The 7,429-nt window shown below is 39.3% G+C and overlaps 1 long non-coding RNA gene across 2 annotated transcripts in view; it reads right to left on the bottom strand.

The window, feature by feature from the left end:
- Positions 1-757: 757 nt before the first annotated feature.
- Positions 758-7,429, bottom strand: part of LOC106727201 — a 159,746-nt gene continuing 153,074 nt past the window's right edge. The window contains exons 3-4 of one of the 2 annotated variants that reach the window (XR_001363379.1): positions 2,735-2,948; positions 758-883 (exon numbers count right to left, since the gene is read on the bottom strand). This is a non-coding gene — a long non-coding RNA (uncharacterized LOC106727201). Of the gene's footprint in view, positions 884-2,593; positions 2,949-7,429 lie in introns of those variants that run through there. The other variant, XR_001363378.1, reaches the window with a different exon arrangement.

The raw sequence follows: 7,429 nt of genomic DNA, 5'->3' as shown, positions 1-7,429 counted from the left end.
TCCCCCGAAAGGTCTCGGATTGTGAGAGGGTGTAGGCCTGGCTGAGGGGACCCCCTCTGCCCCCACCTTCTGTGCACTGGGCCTCTAGTCTTTCCATAATGATAGGCAGTTCTCTGACCGAATTCTGAAGTTAACTTCCATGTCCCAGGGCTTACAAATCCCAACCAAGTTAAAATGTGCTTTTTCTAATCGGAGCAGAACAATCATGGTTAACAAAGCATGATTAATATTTCTTACAACTATAGCTCATCCCCACTATTCTATTTCTGCCCCTAACAGTTTCAAAAACCCTTCTGTTTAAAGTCTGAATAGGTCCGGGGGAGGGGGAGTGTGAAAGCACCCTTTTGTGTTGAAGTTAGCCATTAGCAGTGGAGGCAAGTGGAATGTAGCAACAATGTTACTGGACTAAAGGGTTCTACATATGTACATCAGAGCCCAGTAAGACATGAACAGGAGTTTGCAGCAAAGAAAGTAAGGGTTTATTTTTAAGAAGTGGCCCATGCCAGGACTCACAGGTGAGCTAGTGCTCAAAGCCCTGGCTCCCAGAAGGTTTCCAGGGGTTATATGGAGGAAAAATCATTAATCATGGTGACTAAGGGAGTTAGGGTGTGGTCAGGGTTGTGGTCCCTACTGATTGGTTGGTGCTAAGTTAGGGGTAGTTGGTCAGTTCATCTGGTCCCAATGTCAGCCATAGCGTCACTTTGTCTGGTTTTGTAACTTTTCTGGGCCTGGAGCTGAAACACAACTGCGACATAGATGTTATCCCTAGTTTGATGGAAATGCCATCTCTGGGGTCAACAGACTTGAGGCTTTGCTTCTAAGATTATCTGATGCTTGACCAGAACCTGGTTGTCCCGAGGGCTTAATGAGTAAAGGAGTGGTTCTAAAAGAGAGAAGGAGGCAGGTGAGTCAGGGTCATTCAAGCTGGATGACACCAGCTTGAATCAAAAGGAAAGAAAGAAGAAAAGGTCATATTAAAGAAACAAAGTTTCTAAATAGTTACAATAAGGCTCCACCTAACCAGTGTTTTTAATGTGGAATATAGTTAACTATACAGTTAAACTCTTTCACTGATAACTATAAGCAAAGATGTTTCTTTGCTACAACTGTGGAGACACTGCTGGTATTCTGCCTGGATCCTGGGATCCCTTTCCTGTGCTGCTTCTGCATGTTTTGCTCCTTCTTCAGAACATTCAGTCTTGGGCTGCAGGAATCACTTAGCCAGGTGGCAGGGCAAACTGTGGTGTAATGGATGCTCCATTGCTCTCTGTAGGCTGAGCTACAGTTAGTTCACTTGAAATGCACCTTGCTTGGCTTTTTCTCCACTGCCTCGTTGTATCTCCTGGAAAAACTGCCTCAATAAATTAATTGCATATGACTCTTTTTTGTCTGTGTTGCTTCTGGGGAAACTGAGTTAAGATAACCCATACTTGTAATATGTTAGGAAGTAGTGAAATATATTCTCATAGGAACACAAGTACTATATTGTGGAGAGTATTAATTGTAGATTTGAGAACGTAATGGAGCAATGGAGTTTGGATCCATCAGTCACTTGGTTTCATAGCTCTGCAACAATTCTGCATTGTTTTTTCAGTCCTTTTTCCATGACTGCACTGTCATTGAAATACCTTAATCTATATCCCAATCTTACAGTCAGTACCACAGATTAGCACCTAACTTGATGCTTGGCGATGTGCAACACAGAACCTTAGAAGGAGCCTGCACCCTTTCAAGTAACTTCTTTTTATATAAAAAGAAACAAGAAATGTTAGCTTCTTGCTATTATGTACTTACTTTTGTATTTGATAATCCTTGCATATTGCAGCACTGTTGTTGCTGGCTTATTACGGAAAATTTAATAGTATTTAATTAAAATCCGGAAATGTGCTTTCAATTCTATTACTCTAAACACTGGTGTGTGTGTGTATGTGTGTGTGTGTGTGTGTGTGTGTGTGTGGCGGGGGGGAGCAGAGGCTCATCCTTACTATTTGCATTATACTGAAAACTTAATCTTCTTGCATAGTGGTTCTGTGCTTTTAAGAGGATTACATTATTAATTGTTTAATTATTCATTATGCTGCACTTTTTCATTCAGAACAAAAGCTTTTTTTAAAAATTAATTTAACGTTTTATCCTTCTCAGCAGCCATTCTTTGTACTGGGCTCTCTGTTCTTTCATGATAGGATGTCGCAGCAAAGAATCAAGAGGATGCCTTGTTGAAAGCTAAGCCTGTAGTTGCAGCAAATAGATCTTTTGCCAGAACAATGACTCAACACACCACCAGGCAACTGAGTCTTGCTGCACTCCGGAGACTGGTTAGAAACAGGTCACCTGCGGGGGCATCGTTAATCACAATTGTAGGAGTGACCGTCAGTTTCTTGACCTCCCTGAGATAGGCAGGGAGGTCAGCGCTTCCAGCAGTTCTTCCTCCAGGCAAGGAAAACTACTGGGGAGATTTCCTTTCTGTTATTGCTGGCATTTTTATTTAATCCTATCATTTCTCCTCAGTCTGGGCAGAAGTACAAAAGCTTCCAGCAGGCACAGTCTGTCCTTTTCTGTTTTTCTCTTTGCCAAAAGTAACGTTGGCTATTTATTGATGGTTTAGGAAAAAAAACTACCACACCCCTTTTCTTCAACTGTGTTTCTCTCATCCTTCCTCCCTTCTTCTGCTCTCTCTTCTCTCCCCTTCCAGTTTCTGTTGGGGTTTAAAGGTCAGTAGGGAAAAAAGAGCCACCTCGAAGGAGCCTGATGATAGTAGTCCTGTCAATTCCTCGGTGCTGATTGTAGGGAAGGTTTACGAAGCAACCTTTCCACGCTTGACGGTGCATATGCTGCTCCAACAGTGGCCAGCTTGGCAGCGGCTGGGCTGCTGGAAGCTGGAAGCCAGCTGGTGCTGATATCAGAGCTCTTCACCACCCGTGAATTTCATCCCAGCACCTTAGAGGGACCTTCATAAGGGAAAAACACAAAGAAAAAAAAAAGAATTTAAGGACTTTGGTTTGTATGTCTGAATGTATATTCATACATTAAAACATATTTGATTTCATACAGAGAATGACCATGATATTATATTAAAAAAAGACAGATGTTAAATTACCCAGTAAATGTGTGAAAGGAAATTTAAATACTCATTGTGTTTGTATATGAAGGCAAAGCCCTGCACTTATGATGACAGAAAAATAATTTATTTAAAATACTTTTATTTTTTTTCCGAGGGTGAAAAAAAGTAGAGTGAACTCTTCTCTCTGCCCCGCCCCAACCCCCCAAAGGATCTTTAAAGAGAATGAATTGAATTTCAGGATTCCTTACATAAACATATTTATTTTTCATTGGAAGGGACAGAATTTTGTAGGAGAATGTCATTAGTGTGAGGTGGGATGAAAAGGAGGATGAAACATAAAAACTATGTATAGAAAACATCAATATATTTGAGTCTGGACCTCCAATTGTTCATGTCAATTATAACATGCTTTGTGGACCACATTAATTATGCTCACTTTCCTATTTCTGTCTTGCTTATATGTTTATGCACATTGAAGATGAATTTTTCATATTATCTGGCTTCCCTTACCTTCCTTTGCTTCATTTGAAAATCATTTTATAGACTAAGGGAGGAACTTTAAAAAGCATCTTCTTTATGATAGTATGTTCTACTTTCCCTAAACAATGACTTAGACGTTGTCACCATTTACTGCACCAACTAAAGAAAATAAAACAGAACAAAACCAAGAATTTTTGTAGTATAGGAATTCTGAATAAATATGAAATAAAATAGGCATATTGTAATACAAAATGCATCTTTTTAAATAAGAGAACCTTTACCCCATTTTAAATTTATCATCATTTAGACTTGCAAAGTTAATGGGTAGAAGATAAATGTTCTTAAGCATCAAAGAATCTCAAGTGTCAGATTTGATTTTAGCACATTGAGTCATCTTTCTCTAAAGAAAGACCTTCTCAACCTTTGGTGCTGCTTAGAATGAGACAAGGCTATTTGGTAATTTTCATTTCAATGTTCTGGAAATCAGATAGTGTTCCTTTAACTGGAACCATGATACAACTGAATAAAGATTCAACTTATATCCCTAAGATTGGAATTTCTAACTCCAAATATGTATGTGATTTTAATAGCAAAATTTTGTTTTGGGATCCATAGGTAGCATTTCTGCTAAGTAGACAGACATCAGTAACATAGTTGCTTAAAAGAATTTAGTGACTTTTTTTTAAACAAATTAAAGAATAAGGGAGAAAAATGACTAGGTAAAAATGTACTTCTTCAGCAATCAGTTACTGAACATCAATAAAATTCTGGGCCACAATGACAATGGTAATGTAAATACTAAAAGAAAAATTAATCCTCGGATGTTAATTGAGAGAGACAAAGCACAAAGCAGGAATCATAGAACTGTGAATGTGTTTGAATGCTAAGGATGCGACCTGGCAGCACCTCCTGGGAAGAACATAGATCTAATGTTTCATCAAGAATAAGATGTGAAGGGTAAGAGAGTGGGAGAGGCCTATGGAAAGGAAAGGTTTAACTCTGAGGTGCATTTGGAGACCATCCTCTTTCAAATGCCTGGAAATTAGGGCGTGAATGGTGAGGAGCGCACTGGAGGTGAGGTAGCTCTAACAGCCGTGGGCAAACTACGGCCCGCGGGCCGGATCCGGCCCGTTTGAAATGAATAAAACGAAAAAAATAAAAGACCGTACCCTTTTATGTAATGATGTTTACTTTGAATTTATATTAATTCACACAAACACTCCATCCATGCTTTTGTTCCGGCCCTCCGGTCCAGTTTAAGAACCCATTGTGGCCCTCGAGTCAAAAAGTTTGCCCACCCCTGGTCTAGAAGGAAGCTAGATCTGGAAGTCACATGCAGGAATTCATGTTTCACTCTCAAGATGCTTGCCAGTTAATGGAAGATTTTAAGCAAAGAATAATCTAATCAGATGTGTGTGTAATAAGAGCACTTTGACAGCACTGCTGAGGTTAACAGTGGAATGGGGAGTAAGGAGATCCATGAGCAATATTCCCTTTAATTCAGGAGAGAAGAGGTGAGGTCTTGATCCTCTACAGCAGGGGTGGGGAATGTCTTGCCCTGCCAAGGGATTAGGAGTGAGTTAATTACATGTTTGACCAAATAGAGCAGGCTAATTTTTAAGTTGATAATTGTGTATGACTTGAGAATGATGTTATAAATATCCAAATGGCCCTGGGCAGAAAAAAGGTTCCCCACCCCTGCCCTACAGTGTCAATAGTGGAAGATACAAAAATATGGTATGGGGCAATATTAATGATATAGAATTAACAGGGATGGTGAACAGTTAGGTACAGATGGAGTAAAGAGAGAATCGAATAATAATAATGGTGGTTCTAGTCACCAAGAAGGGGAATGGAGGAAAATTGGTAGATTTTAAGAGGAAAAAAAGTGGATTCTGGTTTTCACACATGGAGCTTGAGGAGCCTTAAAATGACTCTAGAGTAGAGCTATGTGGTATCCAGCTAGTCTGGAATGGGATAGAAATTTAAAGAGGAAATGAAAATACAGCAGTCACCAGAACATGGGTGGCCACTGGAGCCGTAATTGACTATCAAGATTGTCTACAGGACTGTTTCTCCACAACAATAAGGGAAAACTGCAGTGGGGAAGGTCAAAAGCCTAATATTTATGTAGAGATTTTAAAAATATTTTAAAATACATTTTTTGGAAGCCCATAACAGTATTTTGAGGAGGCATTATTATGCTCACCTTTCTCCTTTTATGATGAGAACTGAAGCTCACATAAGTTAAGAGACTTCAATAAATAGCAAGAAATAGTTCCTAGTCACAAACCCAGGTTGTTGTCCACTGCCTTTACATTTTAATGTTAATTTATTATATCAGAAGTGCATTATGACCACACAGCTAATTTCATCTACTATCTCACACACATGTTTTGCTAATGACATTGTTGTAAAATTCTCTCTCTTTCTGTGCTTTTGTTTAGACCAAAGGGAAACTTTGTAAGGTCAGTACTGTGACAGGCAAGAAATAGCAGCTGAGTTACAGTGGGGGCAGCGACATTGCTCCAGGTAGTTTGAGTTGGCATTTTTAACTGACATGGTCAGAACAGAACCATTTCACATTTATGATGGTGGAAAATACAACCTTAGCCGTACCACAGTCCATTTTGACTCAGCTTCTGTTTAGGCCTCTCTTATTGTAGCAGGTTGGATATTTAAAAAGTTGACTTAGGTAAAGCATAAAATACAAATTAAAATAGCACCATCTGACTTATTGTTCATCAAGTGGTATTGAGTCAGAAAGTTCTATCTGACAAACTCTCATGTTCACAAAGGCAGAGGAATATGCAATATGATCTTATATAACTTTACAAAAGGCTGAAAGGAGTCAAATGATAGTTTCCTAATCCCCTCCACCCAAACATATGAGGAACATGAATATCTTTTTTTTTATTGCTTAAATTATTACAAAGAGTATTACATGTTTCTCCTTTCCCCTCCCTTCTGCCCCCCAACCCTCTCTGGCCTTCCCACTGCAGTTTGACAATCAGTTTGAGGCAGCTCTGCCTCTGTATCTATTATTGTTCAAAAGTTTGTAATGGTCTTTATTATCCATGAATGAGTGAGATCATGTGGTATTTTTCCTTCATTGACTGGCTTATTTCACTTAGCATAATGCTCTCCAGTTCCATCCATGCTGTTGCAAATGGTAAGAGTTCCTTCTTTTTTACAGCAGCATAGTATTCCATCGTGTAGATGTACCACAGTTTTCTAATCCATTCATCTACTGATGGGCACTTAGGCTGTTTCCAGATCTTAGCTATGGTGAATTGTGCTGCTATGAACATATGGGTGCATATATCCTTTCTGATTGGTGTTTCTGGTTTCTTGGGATATATTCCTAGAAGTGGGATCACAGGGTCAAATGGGAGTTCCATTTCCAGTTTTTTGAGGAAACTCCATACTGTCTTCCATAGTGGCTGCACCAGTCTGCATTCCCACCAGCAGTGCACAAGTGTTCCTTTTTCTCCACATCCTCTCCAGCACTTGTCGTTTGTTGATTTGTTGATGATAGCCATTCTGACAGGTGTGAGATGGTACCTCATTGTTGTTTTGATTTGCATCTCTCGGATGATTAGTGACTTTGAGCATGTTTTCATATGTCTCTTGGCTTTCTGAATGTCCTCTTTTGAAAGGTGTCTATTTAGGTCCTTTGCCCATTTTTTGATTGGATTGTTTATCTTCTTTTTGTTAAGTTGTATGAGTTCCCTATAAATTTTGGAGATTAGGCCCTTATCAGATATGACGTTGGCAAATATGTTTTCCCACGCAGTGGGTTTTCTTGTTGTTTTGTTGATGGTTTCTTTTGCTGTGCAGAAGCTTTTTATTTTGATGTAGTCCCATTTGTTCATTTTCTCTTTAGTT

Source organism: Myotis brandtii, unplaced genomic scaffold, assembly GCF_000412655.1.
Source record: "Myotis brandtii unplaced genomic scaffold, ASM41265v1 scaffold388, whole genome shotgun sequence".
In the NCBI taxonomy this organism is placed as follows: Eukaryota; Metazoa; Chordata; class Mammalia; order Chiroptera; family Vespertilionidae; genus Myotis; species Myotis brandtii.
Note: the sequence above shows the minus strand (reverse complement) of the source record. Positions and strands in the feature narration are given on the sequence as shown.